This window comes from Plectropomus leopardus, chromosome 12 (genome assembly GCF_026936395.1).
Source record: "Plectropomus leopardus strain MGB_pleo_1.0 chromosome 12, ASM2693639v1, whole genome shotgun sequence".
NCBI classification, from domain to species: Eukaryota; Metazoa; Chordata; class Actinopteri; order Perciformes; family Serranidae; genus Plectropomus; species Plectropomus leopardus.
The window spans coordinates 29625411-29650859 of record NC_142187.1 but is presented as its reverse complement, the minus strand read 5'-3'; the positions used below and the strand labels follow the sequence as shown (position 1 = coordinate 29650859).

At 37.9% G+C, this 25449-nt stretch overlaps 1 long non-coding RNA gene across 1 annotated transcript in view; it reads left to right on the top strand.

Moving 5' to 3' along the window:
• The window catches only part of LOC148188127 (uncharacterized), a 203616-nt gene that overhangs the window by 151942 nt on the left and 26225 nt on the right, over nucleotides 1-25449 (top strand). The window contains exon 4 of the long non-coding RNA XR_015778207.1: nucleotides 12896-12956. This is a non-coding gene — a long non-coding RNA (uncharacterized LOC148188127). The remainder of the gene's footprint in view (nucleotides 1-12895; nucleotides 12957-25449) is intronic.

The following is a 25449-nucleotide window of genomic DNA, read 5'->3' as shown; positions in this document are numbered from 1 at the left end:
TGCCGCGTAGGTGTCATGCAATCCATCATCCCCTCCTCGGCTTATATATGGTACATGTAATCTGAACTACTTCACTTCAGAACTGTTGATATGATACATATGAAACATACGAATGTGACTTACCTGTGGTTTTCAGAAAACATAAAATGCCAAAATTTCATCCTAGCGAGTAAGCTTGGGTCAGGTTTCAGTTATAGAAATTGAGAGGACAAGAGGAAGAAAACTCTTGCTGTCACTTAAAGGTCTCCAGGGTAAAAGACAGCATGAAAAATTAACTAAAAGTTAAATCTGCACTCTTTAATATTGTATATCAACCATAGATCAAATAACTGTGTAATGTTGAAGATGGTACTTGATGGAAAATTTGAAATTGTTTAGCCTCTCTTTGCTGTTTTTAGTTTTCCACCCATGAACTATGCTCTTGTCAACCCACTGATGCCTACCTGGCTGGTACCAAACATCAGACTGAAAAAGTTGAGTTGAGCTGGTAAACATAATGAAACCCAGCAATCTTAAGAGCAAGATAGTTTTCTAACAAGGAGGTGGAGACCAAAACAGGGGTAAAAGCAGAGTGAATATTGGACTTTAATCTGGTCATGGATGCAAAGACAACTCCAAATGAATACGTATATCTCTGGGTGCCTGTTGAGTGTGTAAATAGGTAAATGTTTATTAATCCAACCACCATCACAAGGAAGTAAGTTGTAAGATATTGTGTTTTCACTTTGCTCTGCTGCCCTAAGTATGTTTAAGTGTACAAAAAATCTATTAATGCAGTATTAAGGGAGGAGATGTTTTCCATTAACTGGAGAATTAGCAATTCTTTTGTCTCCATGTAATATAAGCAGTGTTTCAGTGTGTGTTTCAGTCCCTTACGTTCTTAGGTTTTATGTTCTTTACCTTATTTTATTGTGTTAGTTTTTAGCTCCAGTGTTTCCTCATCGGGGCCTACCGGACTGGGAGTGGTCTCTGGTCCACCATTGGGGGTGCTGTACCGTGGACTGTTTCGGCCCGGGTGGCTAGAGGGCTCGGCATCTTGGTGCGGGCACTCCTGTCCGCCCGGGTTGGGATGGTCTCTGTGGCGGCGCCCCGGCGGTGCTGGACCGTGACCTCTCTCAGTGAGGTTGGCCCCCAAAGGTAGCTTCTCCCTCGCCTCAGGTCTCAGTGCCTAGCCATGTCTCTTTAGTAACAATTGGTGTGTGTTGGTGTATGTGTGCGTGTGTGTGGGTGATAAGGGTGGATGTTCGGGTGCCTTTGCGAATATGTGTGGGAATATCTACATGATTGTGTGTGTGTTGTTGCGTACGTCTAGGTGGGGGTGGGAGGGTCAGGCTGTCTGTATTTTTCTTGATTTTCATTGATGTTTTTCATTTCTGTTATTGTTTTTAATCTCTGTGAGGCACTTTGTGTTACTCTTTGTATGAAAAGTGCCATACAAATAAAGATTTGATTGATTGATTGAGTGTTAGCTGGGCTTTTAATTTTAAACTTTTTTAAACTAAACTTTTTAAACTAGTTAAATTTTTGTTGAGTGTTGTCACCATTTCGATGCAGTCTTATTGGTTGCTTCTAATGTATAATTGCATCGGGTTGAAGTGCTTGGTAAATAAAAAGTATTGAAGCATTCTAGGTGAAGGTATTGAAAAAAGAACAATTTTGTTGTTGTGAATGAGAGCTTTTTTTTTTTTTTAAACCATAGTGCTTCACAGGAGGAAACATGGCACTGTAAATCTCTTACTGGCAGCGGGCTTTGTGGATATGGGCAAAGCTTTGTGTTAATGTATTGTACTGCTTAGTCCAACATGACTGGCTGAGAGCCTAGTGCTGTTGCCATGATTGGTATTACTGTTTATAGAGTATAATAAAATGTACTGGTATTGCAATAGAATAATTCCAACACTGATGAGAGTAAGAAAATTGAACTAGACTGTAATACAAGCCTGAACATGCTGTACTTCACACCGCATCAGTCAGTACTTTGTTTACATTATGCACTGGTTTGATTGCCCAACACTAAAGGGAAAAAGACTGTTTTGAGCTAGAGTTGGGCTAGAGTAGGTCCAGTGTATGACCCTAAACCAGTTTGATTTAATGCAAACTGACTGAACCGGCATATGTCATGATGACACTTTCTCACACATTGAAAAATAGCCTACATCAGCAACACTGTGCAGCTCAAAATCAGCTTGTATTGCATTAATAATGAGCAATATGACAATGTGATCAACATTATGTCATGCTTATAAAATGACAGCAACACTAGTGTTTGACAGGCTGTGAGCCAAGCACCGGGAGTTTGAAGGAGATCAGATTTCTGTAGCGATAGGAGAGGGGATTGGCAGTTTATTTACTAGAAGGTTTATGTGGTTTTTGGGTGATGAGACAAGACATGGAAGAGTTAGTCTCTTTAGAATCCTAAAACTGCACCAATATGGCATTCAGGGTTTCCCAGACAGGATTTTTTTATGGTGGGCTGCCATGATCAAAACATCTGCTGCCACAAATATATTTATCAGAAGCATTCTTGAAATATACATACCATACAGTTACACATTGTATCACATTCTCTGAGTGCAGAGTGTACTGTTGTCTCAGATGGAGCAGCAAAACGTCAGATGCAGTGAAAGTGAAGCTTAACGTTCATTGCGCTGAGTCTAAAACTTTACTTTTCTTCACTCTGCTAGGTTCACTGAACTTTTGTCAGACCCCAGTTTCTATTTATTCCTGTTGCTCGCTTTGAAAACGCTGCAAAGGTCGAGGAACAACTGATTTATGACGTTGAAATGCAGATTTATCTATATGATAATACTTATATATTGTTATACCTCCTTTTTTCACTACAGAAACTTAAATAGTGTGGGTTTCTGGTAAGCTGAATGACCAATCACTAATAACTATGTAGGCTACTTGCTTTTGGCTATATTGTATGACTTGTCTTGTAAATATCACTGCATAATATGTGTTTTTTGTTCAAAAAGTACAGTTGTAGGAAGGTAGCAAGTACCCTACTCATGCACCTTTTAAGTGGTTACATCTCCAGTCTGATCTCATGTGCTGATATTTCTGTGGTTTCTTTACATGATGCGACAGAGGAGCATATTTGCTGGATTCAGTTTGGACAGAGAGCTCTGATGTTAAGTGATGTGAGGTGATAGTTGGACAATCGTTTGCTGTTGGGACAGGGAGTCATTATGTTCCACTCTGGAGTGGCTCAAATCAAGTGCGACTAGATCTAGTGGTTAAAATTCTGTATACGGGGTCTGGTCCAGTGTTTTGTTTGATGTCAAACCAGTTTCAATACTTTCAGACCATACCAGCACTACATTGTGCCCCAATTGAACTGGGGAATGGATTTTTTCAGGATTTTGCAGAACTGTATCCTGAGTTTCATTCTGTCTTGTTTCCCAGTTTTGGGGCTTGCAGTGACTGAAAACCTCCTCATTGTTGAAGAAATGTACATCTGTGCCGACTTGGTTTCATGCTGATTGAGCCTAATTTCCAGCTGTGAGCGGATGTCATTGTCTTATTTAGAAGCTATTCATCGGGGAAAGAAGGTCCCAGAGCTTGCCAAAAGCCCACAGTGAAAGGACTTATTTTTATTTTCATTTATGTTGTTTATTCAAAGGACAGCTTACTGTTTTGCATTTTCAACACTTTGGAAGTGTGAGAAGCATACTTGTGTTGCATCTGTGACCTAATTTCAAGTTAAAGTCTACATATATGTTATATTCTTGTAATAGTGTATTGTTTCTGTCCTCATGAACCTAGAACTGTGGTGTTCTTAACCAGGATTGCTTCAGTTTTTATTGGTAAACCTAGAAATATGAAATGATGGCTTCAAAAATAACTCGCAACTTTTGACTTTGTAAAAAATAGCCACATAAATCACGACCCTCTTCCCTATGCTCACATTTTTTAAAAGCTTTTTTTAACCAGAAAAACCTCTTGAGATTAAAAGTCTCTTATTTAAGAGTGTCCTGGCCAAGACAGGCAGCAACCAGTTCCAGACAAACAACATGGAACAAAAATACAAAATCAAAACATACAACTCCACAGCAACAGCATAAAACACAAAAAGAACACCAAATAATGTTACCACAATGAAGGACTAAAAAGTATGCTATAAATAAACCACAAAAACAAGAAAAAAGACCAGCCAAGATACACTCTGACATTGGCATGTAGAAGATGATATAACAGTCCTGCAACAGAGCTTTGAAACGACTTCGAGGAATGAGTGCAGCTTTAAGTGTTTTTGCAGAAGATTCCACATTGTGGAGCTGCATACGCGGCTCTTATGCCAGACTCTGTAACAGACAATGTACAGACAATAAGAACAAGTTCTGTGAATGGAGAGCGTACATTTTTTAATTTTTTGCTTAATGTAGACACATAAATATGCTGAAAGTAGGCCAAGAACAGCTTTGTAAATATGAGAATTCCAATTAAAAAGTCTACGCAGCTTTAAAGACAGCCACCCAACCTGAGTGCACAGAACACAGTACTCCTTTCACTGGCATTCCCATCCTTGTTCGCATGTCCCTTCCTTGTTTGTGTCCAGCTCGTGCTCTCACTTCCGTCTCCTACCCCCCCAGAAGCCCCCAGTCCTTCCCTGTAATGAGGACATTCTTCCTGTTGGAAGGTTAATGGCAGACAGAGAGAGGTACCTGACGAATCCAAAACCTCCTGACTCCTCAGGCAATTTCACACAGAATCTCTGTGTTTTTTTCACTGGAAGGAGAGTCCATTCACTGTGTGAATGAGTCAGGTAAATCCAATTCCAAAAGGCAATGGGATTTGAGATGGGGAGCAAATTGCACCAAGGTGATGCTGGACTGGTCAAGAGACCCTTGAGGAAAAAAAGAAAAAGTTAGCTCGTTCCAACACAATAGAGGACACCGCTGTTATCTTTGCTGTTAGTCGTGTTTTTATAATTGATTTCCCCCTCTGGCACAATGGCTGGGCAATAATGAAAAGCCTGTCATTCCTGTTCCTTTGTGTTGTACGTTGATGAGGTCATTGGCTCAAGGTGGCCGGAGGTAAGGACTGCATGGTCTGCACAGAAAGCGGTCAAGGGGTTGAGGACATATAGGCAATCTATATTCATAAAATCTGATAAAAAAGGGAAAACTAAATTCAAAATGAGCAATAGATTGATCACTTTGCAGTTCTTGGAATATTGCCGGAGCACTTTGGTCCTGATCTTTGCACTGTTACTGTTGCAAAGTAGTTATGTTTTTAGCCTCAGAGATGATGTTTATTGTGCGGCTGCATTCCCTGCAAGTCGGTTTGAAAGCATCAGCTAAATGTCTCAAATACAGAAGGAGATCATTTTGGCCATTAGTGAAATGGAATTTGGAGTAAGGCTGAAAGCACTGTACACTCACTAACACCTGAATCAAGGGAACAATGATAATGATAGCTTGATTGAACTAGCAATAGTCATTAAAGATTTAATTGTTAATAGCAGCCCAATTTATCTCAAAAGGGATGCATTGTAAACTGTGCCTATTTGACAGACTAATGCATTTGATCAGAATATAATAATTAAACCAGCAGCTCTATAGATGGTAATTAGTAAATAGTGCTTTATCTTCAGCTCTGTAAAAGGTTTTGTGACGTACTTTTTGTCCTGTAATTGCCTCAAGGCAACTCAAAGAAATGTGGTTTAAGCAGTCATACTGAGAATCTATCAAATTAATACACTCCAGCCTTTCGCACTGCAAATCACTTAAACAAGAGAAGCCATTTGATGCTTTTAAAGAGCTGGAGGTAAAGAGGATTTTAACTGAGAGAGCCCACTCATCTATTTATGTTAGGTAAAAGTCTAAAGATGTTTTTTTTTTTTTTAAAACATTTTGATTTTATTGGACATAAAGCAAGAAGACAGAGGCTCCAAAACATCTCGGTATCATAGTTTTGGGTTTTATTTGAGCTATTAACACACCACAGGTAAAATTCTGAAAAATCCAAAGACTGGTTTTAATTCTAATTCTGATAGTATCCTATTCCAGATCTACAGTAAGTCAATGTATTATGTTATAACAATGGAGCTATGGTGTTCATTACACAAAAAACGTGTCAGTATTTACATTTAGTAAAGTTTAATTCACTTCTTATGCGTCAGCCCCTGTCAAAACAAACTGTGTATTATTTTATTTCAGTCTAAGTTAGAAAATCATCTTAAAAATATTTAAACCTCTCCTAAAACTTGAATTAGCTTACTAAGAGTAGGCCTGTTTTGTTTTTAAAATGGCATATTTATCTGGTTATAGATGATGCACATCACTATAATCATTAGCATTTATATGTATTTCTGTGCTACAAGGGTAGCAGAACATGCACTCTTTGTGACTCTGTTCAACTTTAGAAATGTTGTTTTTTTTTTACAACCATATTTAACAATAACAAAAGTTATTTGCTTTAGCCGCTCAAAAGCAGTTCTCAAAATTACTAAAGTATTGTACTAAAGTTCAGACCTTTTAAAGTGGGGCTGTGTAAAGTACTTATCCAGTAAATTGCAGTCGGCACTCGGCATGCTCCCAGCTCGGAGAATCAGCAGGGTAGACCACCAGGGAAGTTAAGCATTGTTCTGCTGTGGATGCAGCAAAATGTATTTTAGCCACTCAGAAAAGGTCTACCTAAAAATGTCAATATCATTCTAAGTGGATGCTATGTTAAGAATATTTTCACCGCTTAACTTGCCATCAGTTTGTAGCAGAGTATCTTTATGCTATAGTTTTGCTACTTGTATTTTGGGGAATATCTTACCCACAAAATGACTATTTGTCAATAAGTCTGGTCATGTTACCCTAAATTTTCAAAGACAATTTTGATTTACTCGCATACCTCCACAGAAAATTGTGAAAATATTGATTTCTAATATGATTGGGAACCACGCTTAACAACTGCAAAACTACATCAAAACACCAGTTTACTAACTCTAACACAACTTGTGCACACACACACACAAAAATTAAAATTTAAAACTGAACTGAAAGTGAAGTTATTTATGATCTCTTTAAAGTCAGACTCCAGGAGACTTCATTGGCTTTTTTCGTGGAGGCGTGCCAGAAAATATGTTTTCTACACAAATTCAAGGTTACACAGGCAGGCAGGAGTAACTGATTTACAAATGGTCATTTTGTGAGTGAAGTAAAAGATCTGAATATTTTTTCCACAATTGCTCAGAAGTTACTTTATTATTTTTTCTACTCTCACCAGTAAAATACACAATCAGTTTTGATTGAATAAACTATTCTATTATTTTATAGATGTTCTCCTGATAATGGTGGAATTTTCAGCTGCTGTGTAATGAAAGTTTGAAAAACCTTCAATGAGATTTTTAGAGTACACATACATTTAAAGAGCCATACCCAGCACGGTGAGTATAGCACTTTGGCATCAGTTGTTAACTGGTGACCACTCAGTCATTCTCAGGCTGTGTGTGTGCGAAGCACCGACATACAAAGGCATAAAAGCACTGTGGCAGTTTCTTCACCTGTGTGAGTTCACCTCATGTTCTGGAGCTGCAAATTGGAAACATGTCACTGAGATTATCATTCAAGTGAAATGACTGTAGCAGAACCCAATACATCACCACAAAAATAGCATAAAGTGTAAAGTTTGCCTTTTCTATTAGATGCACTAAAGCCATCACTGAAAATCTGCAGATTTTCTGGTTGTAATACAGAAGAGTGGATGAGGTTCAGCATCCCTGCAGAGATACATGGAACTGTTGGCCCTGCTAGCTCCACTTTGTGGGTTTGACATGAAGTCACAATACACGGATGGAGAGGAGCAAGTCTGATTTAGTGAAAAATTCCTTAGCAGGGAGGTTTTGATACCCGGATCTGCTTGTAATGCACCTGATGATGCAGAGATTTGGGAGAATGATAGGTTTTCCTTAAGGTTTATATCTCCCTCTATCTAATCTTTGCACGTAATCACTCTCCCCTGCTGAGCAGCAGCACATTCAACAGTACTGTAACATGAAAAACGAGGAGGTAAAACCGTCGTGACAGCTTGCAGCTCACTTGAGTGCATGGAGGCACTGTACACCCAGGCGAGCATGCATGCTTGCATATACGTCTGTTTCTCAGTTCGGCTCACATCTTTCTTTCAAACAAGCACGAGCATCCCATCCCTCCAACCAGGTCTTTCTGCAAGCTCCAACCTGAGGTGACAGGGGGAGGAAAGTGGCTGGTGTGAGAGCAAAACCTCACTCTCCCAACTGAAGCTCATTCAAATTCAGTTACACATGTAACATCATAACTCAGTGCACTGCACAATCTGACAGGTTGATCTTACTTGAAAAATATAGGAAACTGATTGCCTTGGAAAAGGCAGTAAATATACTATTCTTACTAGGGCTGTATGCGACTCAGAATTTTGCCAGTGGAATCGGATTTGGCTGTTCAATGCAAATATTCTTTTTGTTTTCCGTAATATAGTAAACAAGGAAACAGGTAGTAAATGTGTAACAACATTTTTTGGTGACACTAGATATCAAACAAAATACAGAGACAGTATCACTATAACATTGCTGTGAGCTGTAAATTGGCTACTTCTGACCAGAAGGTCTCTCCTCTCTTCTCCTTTCACTCCGCAGCAAAATCTGGAGACCAAAACGTCGCCAAAAGTACACTGAATAGCACACTGCATAGCACATTGACTAGCAAAAAAACTCCCCCAAAAAACAAAAAACTTGAAGCATTCTTAGTCGACTAAAAGGTAGCCAACTAATGATTTGAATCTACAACTTTCAATGGGTATCCCTTAAATCTTACGTTATGTTTACTTTATATCTAAGGCTTACTTAAAATGTTGTAACTTCATTTTGTGAGGTAAACTTAAAGATGTCAAATAAACTGACTCTGGAAACTGATTGTGTAAATAAAGTAATGACAACAAAGAATGATTTGTTATTTTTAGGGCAGCCCCTTGAAAGTTGGAGACTTGAATCATCAGTCAGAGATCTTCAGTCGACTGAGATTGCTTTAAGTTGAGCAGAGTTTTTTTTTTCTTCTTTTTTTCTGTGTAGTGTACTTCTGAGAACGTTTTGGTCTCCAGATTTTGCTGTGGAGTGAGTGCTTGTGCTTGTGCTTTCACTGTACTCTTTGCAGCTGCAGTAATGCTATCAGCAGCACAGAGGGAGAGAAAGGCCTCACTGTAAGGCAAAAAAGTTGTGAATTTACAGCTCACAGCAAGTTAATACAATACAGTCTCTGGCCTTTGTTGATATCTAGTGTTGGCAAAAAAAGTTGTTTCACATTTGTGTTGGTGTGCTTACTACCTGATGTGAATGCACCGGAAATTCCAAGATTAAAGAAAAATACACAGTCTTGCCAAAAAGTATGTCATATGCATGAACACAGCCAAAATGATAAAAAAAATAAAGAATGGAAAGCGCATAAAATACGCCAAACAGTCCCTAAGGATTTAGTAAACTTAACAAATAGGTATGAAATAAGCATGAATTAAAACTAAAGTTATGTTTACTACCCTTATCAAGGCAATTTATTTCTTAGATTTATAAAGGAAAGATCAACTTGTGAGTTTACAGTGTGGGTTTTAGCTCGGGACTGTTGTTTCGCACTCCCATGTCTGTGGTTCGACCCACACGGTACTTCCCTCCCTCTAGAATTGAATCCATTTCATGAAGCAGGTCAGATCTCGGGTGTGTGAGAAGGGGCGGACCGGCATTCTTGTATATGTCCTGGTTTATGACTGCCTTGATTAATTGTGGGAGAATATAAGTCTTGTTGAAACAGAGCTTGTGTAATTAACTATCCACTCAGGGTCTGCCTTGAAATTAATAACTGTGATGTTTAATCAAGATTTACATCAAACAGCGGGAATGCCGTATGAATATTTGCTCACACTGTGCCCTATCAGTTTGATGATAGGCTATTGTCTCTATTATTTTTCTTCTGTATTCCCAGTAGTGATATTACTCAAAATTATGAAAATAAGCTGGACCTGATCAGTTTTATGTGGTATCAGCACCTGCCTCTGAGGTACCAGTTCTTTAATTAATTGAACAGTAATTAACAGTTAAAGTCAGGATCCTGAGAGAAAGTGAACTTGAAAGGCAAATCTAAACTAATGAGGTTCTACTTTGAAGTAATGAACTCTCTGGGTTTAGGGTAATCATAGGCTTGTGGGCTTTACTCAATTTATCTCCAAGACAGTGAGCTATACGGGGATGTACAGTATTGTTCTGTTCTTGAACTTTTTTTATTGCAACTTTAAGCTTTCAGTCTTCTACTTACTGAGACATTACAACAAGAGAAAGTCCTTGAGACATTGGCTGTTGAAATGAAATTCAAACTGAACATCTCATCTTTCCATCTCTGGACAGTCTATGAAACCACTGTTGAACAGTCACAATATCACACTTGAAGAACTTGAAAGTATTCTCCATGATCCTGATGATTTTTAATATTTTTATATTATTTCTTTTTATTTCTCTGACAGCCTTCATACATTTCAATCCTGAGATGTGGACTTTTTGATGCTGGGTGTTTCTTACTCTCTAACACCACTAACAGCCTGCTGTCTGCACATGACAGGCAGGCTATGGGCTAGATTGTTTGTTGTATGGAGAGAGATTTGTCTCAATATTATTTGTGTGAACAGATGAAAATTTGTCTGTGTAAATTCACAAAAAAAAAACCAAAACATTTGAAGCAAATCTTCAAATACACAAAAAACATTCTACAAATAAGAAATCTGTGAATAGTTAAAATTTATTGAAAAATAAACAAAAAGCTTTTAGGAATATCTTGCTAATATTTACAACTTTCAAACAGTCCTTTCTTAGTATAGTTTTAATTTGTGAATTGAAAAAGCATTTGGGGACCCCAGTTCTATGATTGCAGATTTTGGCATGCATTGAAGGAGGTTTTTTTTTTTTTTTTTGCAGATTACGCATTTACACAAAGATTGGGGATCTGTTCACACCAATAATATTGAGTAAATTTATCTCCATAGAAAAGTTACTTATTTACATAACATAAGTATTTTTTCTGGTCACCTGATGATGCAATGCTGCATTCACCTGCTCCTGCAATGGTTCCTTCTCCAAGGATGGGAAATCATACTTCCAACTTCGGAGTGTTCATGGGCTCTTAATTCAGAATGTGCCGTTGAGAAGATGTGTGCATTTTATTGCTCAGAGCTTTTAATGTCCCATTGATACGTACTGCTATCCAAGTATGATAAAATAGTTTGAAGCTATATAGTACAGGGTGATTTTGTCCCACAATTGTTGCTGCATTGCTACAACCCCTAAAACTACTAAGATAATGCTTTACTTGACTTATGCTAATGAATAATTTTTTTTAGAACAGATCTAGGTCACTCTACATGAACAGCAACTAAATATAAATAATAGTTGTTAGGAATTAAAAAGCGCTTCTCCATGTACTCAAAGTTGCTTTACATGAAATGCAAAAAGAAAGCAAATAGAAAATAAAAACAAATAGAGAATGCAAAATACTGAAAGACAAACTGAATACTGAAGAACAAATACAAAGAACAAAATGCAATTATAAAATATAGCAGCTAATGATTACAGCCTAATACCATATTACAAATTACATTTGGGTAAGTATTGACGTGCAATATGTGAATTATTGAAAAAGTTTATTACAATCAGCCATGTTTCTGCATTTACAGTATGATGTCAACTTGGCAGCGCGTTTACCAAATTTTTCAATGACTTTCCAGTTTGATGTTCCAACTTGAAGAGGCATTCTTCTTAATTTCAGTTAGTCAGAAACTCATTTTACAGTTACTCTGACCACTTTGTAGCTCTGTTTTTGGTCTCCACCATCTCCTGAAATAAAATCAGGCTCTAACCTCTAAATGCTCCTCTGTGTTTACCAGCTGGTCACTAACTGTTTTTGGATTTTAATTCAAATTAAAACAACCACAGTTTTATTGAAAACAGATTAAAAAAAACAAACAAAAAAACAAAACTATTCTGTTTCAACACAATAAATACAGATAAAAAACTGGCACTCCTGGCATACAGGGTGGAAATGAGTGAGTGTGGGCGACACAGGTGCAGACACACATGTCCAAGCACACTCACTTGGCACTCACACCAGCAGCCTGTCCACCTGACTATTTCAGTGACAGAGAGGAGTGTGAGGCGGTGGCGGTTATTATAGCTGTGCTGTCATTAATATCAGGTGTACTTTCTCAGCCATGCAGAGATGCTGGTGGGACTTAGTCATTGATGGTGGGGTCATTACATCTTGCTGGTTCTTGTCTGACTGTTTCTGCCACCACAGGACACTAACAAACCACGCTGCCTCCAGTGAACCATCCAGCACAGGAGCACCCGGATAGAAAATAGGTGTTGTGCCAGTCACCTCTGTTACTGACACAGTTGGGTTCCAGAGGGACCAAATAAACACCCTCCTCACCACTGCAATATATGAATAATGGTTATTAAACCTGCTACCACCATGGGACTTAAACTGACAGTATGACCATAAACAATACCAGCATGTCAGCGGGTTAATTATTGCCAATAAATTTTAATGTTCAGTGGCACCTGTATTGGTCTGTACCTCAGTGGGCTGAACTGTCTGTTAACACACAAGTATTAGAGCTCTCCAAACACTTCAGTGTATGAAAATAAAACTTACAGGTTTGAGGTTTGTTACCTTCATCAGGGTCATCAGGCAACTTTTAACAAAAAAACATTTAGGATAAGTATGAAATAAAAAAAAAGCCCACCAATAACATATAAACTATGATTAACACAGCAGCCAGTTGGGTATTTGAAAAATCAAGACAATGATTTTTCCCTATAATAGCCAAATGCTGTGAGTGTCTTAACATCAAACTGAAGTCTCTTTCTGTCTGTTTATCATTTTAGGTTCTGACAACCATTCATCCGATCAACTTCACTCTTGGCGGATGTGCTGGTGAGGAATCAAGTAAGTCTAATTAAGCATTATAACGTCATAACGTCATTTGAGCACGACAGCGACGGGGTCAGGACCGAGGCACTTGTGCCGATGTCCTCAAGTATCACTGAAATATTAGACAACTAATATTCGATTTAAATAGCCAAATCTTTTTCATCTGGCGTTATTCTGAGTTGGTACAATCCCACTTATGGTAGAGAAATGCTATTGCCCTACTCAAGGATTGATTGAGGTTTTTGCACTGAAATTAAGCAGTGAAACCTCAAAAACATTTACTCAAACATACAATACATATGCTCTCATGTTTATGCGCATGTCATGATCACATTTACATCCGCACACACGCTGACACACACAAATCCACAAACAGCCATGCGGTGCAGCCCTACGGTAGTTCATTGCAGGTATAGCATTTTTATGGCTTGCAGACAGATTGCGTGGACTTGTGGTTTGCTGAGGAAGGCAGGGAACAGTATTAGTCTCCATCCCCTTACGTCAGTGGTCATAACATTTGCCATTACTTCCCCTGCAAGATTCAATCACCAGCACACAAAGCCATGCTTCACGCACAATGAAAGGCGAGTGCTTTTTGTCAGGCATTCGGCAGAGTGAATTGCATATAGAGTGACTTCGGGATAGCATTGTTTCTGGCTGCCATAAAAAATCTATTTAAGGCAAATCTAATCTTCATAATCTTCTCCCTCAGAGGTGGTGAACGGTGATAGGAAAGATTTCCATGCTGGGTGTCTGGTTGGCAGCGCACAGGGCTCGAAGATGTAGGAAATTGCCGGGAGCAGAGGATATTAAACTTCAATTTGAGAACACTGATAAGCGCCGAATTGGTGATTTATTTAGGCATATTGTCAACTAAATCATCCTTAACCACTGGACACAAGTATATTCATAAACACAACCCTCCTGCTTGCTTTACAAATTCTATTTTTTCATATCTTCAATCTAAACTGCAGGGTAAATACTGTATGTCCTCATACAAGTTGGAGATATGGTTGTGAACGAAGATAAATTTCCCGGTGATTAGTTTTGGTGTAGCCTAGCAACCACGGGTGTGTGTGTGAGAGAGAGAGAGAAAAAAAGAGATGGAGGAAGCAAAAGGGAGCTCTCTATCTCCCCTCTTTTTCTTTTTCCTTTCTTTCTTCCAGCTTAAATGCAACGGCCACTAAAGCGGCTCTGCACATTACTCCACTGTGCGTCATTTTGGAGCGTGTAAATGGGCCGGTGCAGTGCAGTAAGGAAAAGGGGCCCCTCATAAGTCCGCCACAGTGAATGAATTATTAATGGGTATAAATCCCAAACAGAGGGATGGGGCCGAGACTAATGTCCACTGGCATGAGTTCCGTAGAGATGGGCAGCGTCTCAAGGATAGCCGGGCAGCCTGGCAGCTTCACGCCGCTGTCAGCTGAGGACACTAGATCACTGCAGTGGCAGGGACACTCAACAAAGATCATCCTCACCTCCACACCGCATTGTAAACATAACACCAGAGCATGAGTGTGTGTGTGTGTGCGCTTTCATTTCTTTGTGAAGTGTCCTCTCAGGGATTCTTTAAGGGATTAATTTATGCTCAGGATTTAGGTTTAAGGTTAACTTTAGAAGAAGGATTAAGTCGAGTTTGAGAAGTGGTTAGGAGGTCAAGGAGTGAATGGTATAACATATTAATGCAAAGCTACTGAGTGTGTGTGGGTGTATATATGCAGGTATTATTCCAGCCTTCATCTGTGTGTGTCTGATTTTGTGTTTGTCTAAGAATCGCAATGGTGCAGGGGTGGGACTTTTTTTTTTTTTTTTTTTAAATCTACTAAAATGAAGGAAAAGGGAATTTTGCTTCACCCGCTGTTTCTGTTAGTAGAAAAAAGCACGGCTATATCCTCATGAATTGTCTCAGCACCTCAGGCTGCCAGAAACAACCATTTACAGCCCTTCCTCATGACTCATCATAATGAAAAATCTTCACACCAAAAAGTCTGTGGTATTGAAAAGAGGAAAGTTTCATTACAGAGTGAAATACCATTTAGACGACTGACATTCATTTTTACAAAATGATTAGTGAAGTAAGAGTAAGACTCACGGTGTATTATAATAAAGTAATTAGCCATTTCACAACCTTTGGTTGGGAGATAACATTTGTAAGAATGGGATCATCTGTCATCATTGGTTTCAGGGAACTCAAATTAATAAATGCACTTTTTAGGATTAAACCCTTTAAATTCTGTCATGTTTTCCTGCAGTTTGTGCGGGCTGGTGAAGTCCATAACTGTTTATTATATTGAACTTACATTCTTTTCAATATAAATAATGTGAGTCCGTGCAATAAGTCTGGCATTATAAGTGTAATGTAAGTCACCCCTCTACGTTTCAGTGCAATCCCACAGTCTTGTAATAAATACTACTTTTGTAACACATCATTTGCAGTTGTTGGTCACCCATTTCCAATGTTATCACTCTATTAGAATAGGCGTCTGTAGTGGTTATTAGCATTATGAGTATAGGTTAGAGGGCTACTGCTACACTGACTAGCATGTTTAGAAGGCTATTATTACCTTAATAAACAGCATTTGGCAAAACTTTATGTTTCAGCTATGCTGTGGGTAACGTGATTATTTTTAGGCCCAAGAACCACTTTGTTTGGTTAGGAAAAGATTGTGCTTGACTTAAAATACTCATGTTTGGTACCACAAAAGCTGCTAGGAATGTGGTGAAAACTTGCTAAAAAGTGAGTGATGGATTGCTGTAAACACTCAATGCAGTGATGACTCGCTAAAAAGACTAGTAGGGTTTTTTTTTTTTTTTTTAGGAATGCCACTGGGAATGTAGCCAGAACTTACTTAAATAACTCTGTGTGGGAGCAGAAATGCTGCTTCAAAACAAGAGATTCATTGAAAAACACCAACGTTTTTGGGCGCACCGTTGGAAACACAGGGTCAACTTGCTAAAAATATACCCATGTTTGCGGGCAGAAATGCTGCTGAAACACAGTAACGTTGCTAAAAAAAATAAAAATAAAAAGACACCTCCTCTTGGGGCTCATACGCAGCTGGAAGTGCAGTCGCAACTCGCTTAAATAAAACCCACATCTGGGGAATTGGCGCTGGAAATGCAATGACCGGTTCATAAAAATATACCTTAAGTTTAAGGGCAGAAATACTGCCATAAATGCAGAGACAACTCATTACAGTACACCCATGTTTGTGGGCAGAGATGCTTCTGTGAATGTGGTGACGGATCCCAAAAGAACACCCATGATTTGGGGGCACAGACATTGCTGGAAATGCAGGGACAGCTTGATTAAAATGCACCCACATTTAGGGGCAGACACGCTGATGGAAATGCAGCCACAGATCCCTAAAGAACAAACCTGAAGTCTCACTTGTGCTGTTTGTTGGTTTGAACAGCGGACTGCAATGATCTGCAGCTTGGCACCTGTTAAGCTTAGATGAAAAAAAGTTTAAAAAGTTAAATATATATATATATCAACAGCTTAACCTAAAATTATGTCAATACGAACACCTGAAGAGGTATTTGACAACATATCTGTATTTAACTTGAACCTAAGACTACTGTAGATTCAGAAGTCTCTTACAATCCTCACATTGTGACACTGTTTCTTTTGGCCATTTGCAAACCAACTCTACCTGGTACATTGCTGCTGTAAAAATATCAGCAGATGCTTGTCAGAAATTTAAGACCCACAAGAAATCTGTCGAAAGTTAACTGTGTTTACTGACACTTGAGGCTGATTAACATTTAGAACAACAGACCCACTCTAGGCAGATGAGTAGAGACTAGCTAGCTTAGCAACATTAAAGCAACAAAACCTCATAATGCATCCCTTTCAAAGTAGAGGTCCCTCAGTATAATAATTATTCACTTTTTAGCCATGCAGGCAGCACTACTCTAAAATTTAAATTTTTCCATAAATTCATATTTAAAAATCCCACATTAGTACTACACAGGAAATATTAGCAAGGCAAAATGCTAAACTAATAGTGAACATGGGTATTTTATCTCTTTGTTTGAATACAGCGTATACTTTATCTGTTGACTTGTCTCTGAAATGCGAAATACTGTCACACTTCGAGTTTAATCCCCAGAGGGAGTAAATATCTTCATTGTCTTTTTCTTAGATGCCGTTTGCCATTATCTACTTGGCATTGTTTGACGATGACACAGACTTAACATAAAGTCAATCTTAAAGATGATGATATGGATCAATTTTTCCCTTGGCATTGATGTTATTGAATTGTTGATCATTGAATCTAGGGATTGTTACACGCTTACTGACAATAGCATCTCGCTCGAAGCAGCTGTGCTTAAGAACGGCCTCAGTGAGCAGGTGTCACTTCGGAAAACAAAGGGGCCGAAAATATATTCATGGCTAATAAAGTATTGATTGTATGTATATTTACATTCTCCAGGTAGCTATCGTATAGTTTATGTACAGTTTACAATTTATACATTCATAAGCCCTGTGATGTACATTTTGCAACCTGGCTTCTCCATTAAATTTTGTATTGATAGGACAGACCTTGGTAACAAGGAAAACAGGGAAGCCAGCTGTGCCTTTGGGGAGCTTTGCTTATTAACAGGCGGGGAGTCAGAGCACACACTGAGACACAGAGACAGGGATCACTATTGAGCTGTCTGTCACCAGGGAAATTGCTCCTGTCCATATACTGCGATAAAAAAACCCCTGTCCATTTCAACGAGCGATTTATCTATTTCATCCGGTCTTAAAATCACTGCTCAACAAGTGCGACCACCTGAAGAGAGGACACGGGGGGACTTTCAATTAATTCCGGCCATACCTTATTCTTTTGTCCTGGTGCCCATCAAACTGCACACTGTAGCTCAGGTGCAAAGTGATCTGATTTACTGTGTGATTTCGATTCATTTTGAGGGAAAAAGCACCAATGCTTGTTCATTTGTATATCTGCACAAGTAATTTTTTAAATTACATGCACCCTGAAAATGACATGTTCACTCCTTGTGTCTGTTTCTGTTGAGTCTTTAACCCTTTGAAACGTGGAGTGACATCACTTTTCTTGTGCAGCTTTCAGACGCCTTTCATAAGTATTTAATATTTGAACTGTAAGTAAATTGGTGCGATTTCTTTCAAAAACATAGGAACGTGGTAGCATAGCTAGTGAAAACTACATTTATAATTATTATAAATACATATTTAAAATATGTTACAAAATATTAAATATTTTAAGCACTTTTTTCCAGGTAATTTCTTGTCATTTTTTAAAAAAAAAAAACCCTAATTCTTTGGTAATTTTGTTGCTCTTTTTACTAATTTCATGCTAATTCGGGGGTTTGCTTATTCTCTCATTGCTCATTGCCTTCTTCCCATGCTGTTGGAGGAAATCAAGTCAATTTGCTCAGGTTTCAATGCATTAAACCTAACTTTTATTAATTTAGCTTTGATAAGTACTTTGTGTGTTTCCCGTGCTCTCACATCCTTATTAACTTTCTTAATTTTTCGTTCCAAGTCTCCTCAAATAAATTAGGTTCCTCTAGTGCCAAGATAATATCACAATTATATTTTTAAACATGATATACACCTTAATTAGTCAGTCCTCAGCACCTTGTTTGATCTTTTGACTTATTGGCAGTGGATTTGTGCAAGTGAAGTTAATTTAGCATTGCACGTCATCCGTCCTCCAGCAGCACATCACACTGGACCAGCAGAGCCGCCGTATAGCAGGAGAATAATGAAGCACATTGTTTGCTCTGAGAGGTCTGAGAAGATCTGTCACAGCAGGTGAGGCCCTTCGTTTCCGGCTGGTGCTAATGAAGCCTGCTAGGATTCTGTGGTTTCTCGTCTCCACTGTCAGAACGGGCTTTAGAGATTAAGTCACATAGAAATCCGGTTCTCTTTTTGAAGTGGAGTTACATAAGAACACGAGGGCAAGGCCATGCGTCATCAACCCATTCCTGCTCAGAGTCTGTGGGGGTTTCCACGTGATCGCTCCTGTGAAATAGCTTAATGTGGCGTCCACTTTATGGAATGTTAATCAGGGTAGAATATGATGAAGGTAATAATGAGAATGAGAATATTAAGTCAAAACGATGTCTCAGATCTCACATTTTCCCATGTGACATCTTTAGATCATTTGTTTTGTCCCGACAACACTGGAAACAGAAATATTTGGGATGTTTTGCTTGATAAATTACCAGAAAGGCTTTAGGACATCCTAATAACATCCTCGAAGATTTTACTGAAAAGAAGTATCTAATTTGGAGCTAATTAAAGGGAAACTGTTTATATGCCTGTAGACAAATTTCACATTTCCGTGTGTTTCCGTTGACCCACTGTGCTCTGACGAAAACACTCAGTAGAACATGGTAGTAATTAATCGGAATTCATTAATTTGAGGTTTACCAACTGAACACTGGCTCTGTTTTTCTCATAATCGGCACCAAATTACACAAATCTTTCCAAAGAAACTCTTTAATTGATTTTTGCAAAATTATTTGAAAATAACATACATGTAAAGTGATGCCAAATTATCCAGACTGATTGACAAAATTGTCTTGGATTAATTTTCTGTCAATCAAACTGTTGTTTTAGTGCTTTCACAGGGTGACAAAAACATATTTTAAATCTTAACTTTGAAACCTTTGAAATTTTCTTTCAAAAACATGGGAAGAAGGTGATGAGCCATTAAGAAATGGCCCAAAATTAGTGAAAAAATTACAAGAATATTATCTCAATACAAGTCAAAAACAGACAAAACAGACAAACAAAAAAAAAGGAAATGACCTTTAAGAAAGTGCTAAAAAATGTATTTTTTTTCTCTGTAGCATGATTTTAAATATAATAATACTAATAAAAAATCTACTATAACTACTACTACTACTACTACTACTACTGCTAATAATGATGATAATAAACTCTATTTTTTAACCGCGGTTTTCATAACACAGGCTAAGACCAGATAAAACAATGTGTAATACATACATACACACATACACATGTATACACACAAAAGATTGATAGAGAATGATATAGCTTTCTGGACCGATAAGCTAATTTTCAGTTCATTTTCTTATCACCTTTTACTTATTTTATTTTACTTTATTTTTTGCAGTATGCAGGACATTTCTCGCCAAGTTGCCCATTATGTTTTTTCCTTTGTTTTGGAAAGAAATCATACCCTTTTTTTTCAAATACTAGGAAAGGCATAATAAAACTGATATCTTTCCAGGTGTTAAAGGGTTATTATGATTTTACAGCGCTCATGTATCTTGCACAAGGTCGTCTTATCCTTTTATTTGTCTTTTATCAAGAAAATCTTCTGACTCTAGGGATCCATCTCGAACCATAAAGCGGTGTTGGCTGATGGAGGTCTTACTACATTAAAATGGGGTCTCCTGAATATAAAATGACTTTCATGTGATAGAGGTCCAGATTAGTGCGGTTTCAACGCCTGTGAAACTGGGATAATGTCTCTAAAGGTTAAGTTTTTTATGTAGGTCTGGGTTTCCTCAGCCGCTGAGTGCGAACAATGCGAGGCCCAGTTTTGTCACTCTCTTGGTTTTGTCTGCTCCCAGTGAGGCCCTAGGTGCGGAGTGAAATGAATCTTGGGTAAAGGCTCAATTAAAAGGCGGGATCCCTCGGCATGCCGGAGGCGCCCTGCGGCCTCCCTGGTCTGAATAGAAAGTGTCAGGAGGCGCTAAAGCATTGAGCAGTGACCGTCAACTCAGACTGACAGCATGTCATCTCTCCTCTTTCAGCTTCACCAAGCAGTGCCCCCTTCTCAACCCCCACTCTTACTATACAAACACACACTAATACACATAACGCACATACCACATCCATAACCCTGTCTGTACATACTGTACATACCAAACACACACAAGTAGAGCCTCCCACGCTTCAGCTACAAGGCTTTTAGTAACTCTGGTGAGTAACTCATTGACTCAGACAAATATTATCATAGTCTCTCTCTTGCTCACTCTCTTTCTCCTGCTTACACACACTTGTCCATGAAGCCCAGTGCACATAAAAGCATGCACACACGCGTAGACCTGCTCAGGAATGCACATTCACACAGACGCATGTGTGCACACACTGACAAAGTAATTAGTGGGTAGGAGTTCTGAGTCCTGGTGGTTTGCGGTCTGGTCGCAATAAAAACACTCCAGTTAGCCTCATTAATCTTGGTATCTGCACAGGGGAATTTAAACCACCATCTTCTTTTTTTTCTCATTAGTAACACTGTACAAAACAGCATCAAACATCCTCCAGATAGCTCAACCAGAGCTGTTGTCATTGTATGGTGACTGCAGCAGCACGTCTTAATATAAAAATGGCCTTCATTTAAGAGGTCTTTCTTGGTGGAATAAACAGAAGCGCTTTGTTAATCCTCTCATTCAGCTAGGTGAAAGCCTTTCAAACGGTTGACCCAAATGTGCCCAACTAAAGCACCATTAGAAAGAAAGCAAAGTGGATCTGGTGGAGTAAATAGCACAATCGTTTCTAATACATGGATGTTGGGTGCAGTGGCATGCTGCCGAGCCGGGGTCATTTCTATTCAAATGGCTGCAGTCACGTGTTTCAGGCCGTTTGCGCTTGGCTGAGCTCGGCTCCCTGGATTGGATCACCAAGTTAAGGCCCCTGATTAGAATGATGAAGTGGATCAGCAGATGATTCACCTTCCCTTGGCTCCAGCATCAAGCTGTTTCTGTCTGCATGGCATTCAACACTGGTTAACACACTGGTGCAATTGCTTACAGTTTGTGTAGTTTTCTTGAGAATTGTTTTGTTTTGAAGTTTTAATCTGCGAGAACTTTAATATTGTGATACGTTTGGTGCTGAGCCTTCATCGCCCTGGTGTTTATGCACCGCACTTACCAGAACTCTCTTGGCAAACATCCATGTGACATTGTTGTCCTGGTATGTTGTGGTGAACCAGTTTTGAGTGTTGCTCATGCACTATTCATTGCATCTGAACTATTTATTGTATTTGCAGTGTTCATCCCATTCACACAATAATCATTCACCAATAATAGAAATAATCACCCGTTCCCATCGTAGTTACTGCTCTATACATTTTTAACTGTAATTTTGTTACTTTTATTTAGTAGTAACCTCCTTTTTATACTTTTCCTTTTTTGTGTACTTTCTTTTCTCCTCGGGGGTCTGGGAGAAACAACATTTCACACCCGTTTATGTCCTGTAAATATGGCAGAAATGACAATAATTTTGACTTTGACTAACAACAAGGGATGCACGGATACCACGGATACTTCACGAAGTGAAGTCCTAAGTGTTTTTCTCTGAGACTTCGGGTGTTTTGGCAGATATGTACATGCTTTTAGGCTCATTAAAGTATTTGGATGCCTCCACACCATGGCCAGAGGCACAACTTGACCTCAAGGATGAACTGATTGGACTTTGACAATCAAAGGTCAAGGTCACTGTGATGTCATGCCTGTGTTATTTTCCTGAAGGCGATATCTCAGGAATGCCTGGAGGGAGTTTCATTACATCTGGCACAAACTTTTGCTCCAATTAAACGATGATCTGATTTGATTTTGGAGGTTAAATTTAAGGTCACTGTGACCTCACAAAACATGTTCTTGGCCATAACTCAAGAATTTTTACACAAATATGACAAACTTTAACACAAATGGCTAACAGAATAAAATAATAAAGGCATGACACTGTATATAAACAAAGGTCAAAGCTCAACTTCACTTAATGTCTCTTGGCCATTATTCAACGCTATAACTCAGGAATAGAAGTTAAGTTTATTTAAATTCATTTAATCTGTCTAAATAGCTAAACAACATGCAAGACATGGCTCATTTACAAGAAATGAAAACATGCTTGCACCAGATTTAAACCCTAATTTCCACCTGTAGTCCGACACTAACAGGCTGACACTATACGTGCAGTTACAATATGGAACCTAAGAAAAGCAAACCTAAGAAAAGCAAACCTAAGAAAAGCAAACCTAAGAAAAGCAAATGCCCCACAACAAAGGAAAGAAGGGACACACTGGACAGCAAGTTACTTGTGTAAACAATACATGTTGTGCAACACAAAGGTCGTCACGAAACAAACGAGAACCACAGTTAAAGTGACAAATGCAGATTTTTTTGCACGATAAAAAAGTAACTACAAATTGCAATAATAAATACAATATGAAATACACAATAACTTAACTAAAAACTTACCAACTGAACCCCAAGAACATGTTTCAACGCAATAACTCAGGAGCAGAAGGGAGCACATTTGGTCTGATACTGAGTTAAGGTCACTAACCTTTAAACTACAGTGATTGTATAGATCTTCTGTGCTGTCGAATGTTTATTCTTTTATTTACTTAATTTATTTGATAGGGACAATGCAAATTCACATATTAAAAATTCCGCCTGTTATTCTTCTTTTAATCAGCATTTTGACTTTCATTTTAGGAAATAAGAGAGTTACACTCTATTATATGTCCAGCATTTCCTTAAGAAACAGCATAAGACAGTTCATGGAAATAATAACAAATAACAATAATACATCAGACTTATAGCACTTTTTAGAGTCCTCAAAGACATTTTACATAGGAGAATGTGACTTAGTATTTTAGGCTGAGAAATCTGAGGTTTTAGTTTGAGTTTATTTAGTTGTGTTAACTTTGTAGGCAGCTGCTGATTTCCAATGGAAGCAGCTAACTCTGAAAAAATCAAGGAATTGTATAAATTTAGAGGCTTTTTGTCGGGAGCCAGCTGTGGGAGGATTGCAATTCATAACCTCAGTATTCTAAAACCTTGGCTATGGCTCTGCTCCCAAAAATAAATATGATGATATTATAACACCTAAACTGGAGTCACTGAAAGATTGTAAGTACTCATCCAAGCTGTGCTCTACTTTCAGTTTCCTCATAAAACTGTAGAAATTACTAGAAATGTTCATAGTAACAGTGACTAATAATATAATTTATTGATCCAGTATATGGAATCAGTGCATCACAAAGTAACTGTTGATAGAGTTTTGTCCAAACAGCTCACTGAAACCTAAAAGTTATTATTTTTTATGATCCACAGGATGTACCTAAATGGTTGAATCACTAGTGCCAATTTACCAGTGTATTATATCAATCAGTATTAAAGCAAAAAAGTGGGTTGTGCATTTATTCATACAAAAATTTTTACAGAGCATCACTTGAATAAAGGTAGACCACCTAAACTCGATTACATAGTCCAATGAACTGGGAGAAGTTACAGGAATCTATTCTGTCAAAGCTCAAAGCTGTGAAATGTGTTTTATGAAAGGAGAGAATACATCCGCTCATGTTTTTTCAGTCATTTCCAATTCAGCCCCATAATTGTAGATGTGCATTGTGAATGCCAAATTATTCAGCTGGTGCTGACCCAACTACTACCAGTGCACCATACATAATTGATGCCTTAAGACATAACTGGTATTAATATACTCACTGGCCCAGTATTATATTTTACCCAAATTTATTTAAAGCCATTAATTTTTTATCTCACATTCTGAAATAGCTAGACATGTGTTAAACAGCTCGCAGATGGACGACTGCCAAAGTTGCTTCATGTCTCAGTTGGACTGAGCTGATTGGAAACTGGTTCACTGCTGTTTTGGCTGCTGTTTATAGACCCGATAACAGTACATCTTTTTTGGAAATGCTTTCAACTTAGAAATGACCAGAAAAAAAATGTACATGGTTTTGTTTACTCTTCTTCGTGATTCATAAAATCACTCTTAACAACGGTTTGTGTTAAATACATCAGTGTGCATTCGAGTTGTTTGACAATGAGCTTGTAGCTGTGACCAACAGTTGGGAATCAGCTGCACATTTCTGTATCAGTAACAGTTTAAAGGGATTGTTTATTATTTTAAAAAACATATTTTAATCACCTTAAAAAAATGTCACACCAAACAAACAAAAAAAAGATCAATATCAGTTAAAGTGTAAGCTATTTTGAGAGTATTCTTCTTGCTTTACATTTCTTTTGACAGCCCATTTTAGCTGTAAATAGCTTCACTTCCCCTAATCACTATTTGGTAATTTCACACTAACTCTTTAAACCCTTTAAACCCATCAAATTGGCTTGATTTCATTCACAAATGGGAAGAAGGCAACAAGCAACTTCTGAGAAGAAACACAACAAATAAGAGTGAAAACAATGAAGAAAATGACCTGGAAAGTTTTTATAGATAATTATAATAATTTCTTAAACATAATTTTAATGACAATTTTATATTGAATCAGGATAATAATAATAATAATAATAATAATAATAATAATAATAATAATAATAATAATAATAATAATGATAATAATAATAATGATAATAATAATAATAATATTAATGAATATATTTTAAAATCATTTTTTAATATAAATTTCCCATGTTTTGAAAGACATTAAAACCAATTTGTTTAGGGTATAAACGTTTTAAATACTTTAAATGTTTAAAAGCTGAAGTCACAATAACACAAACAAAATACCAG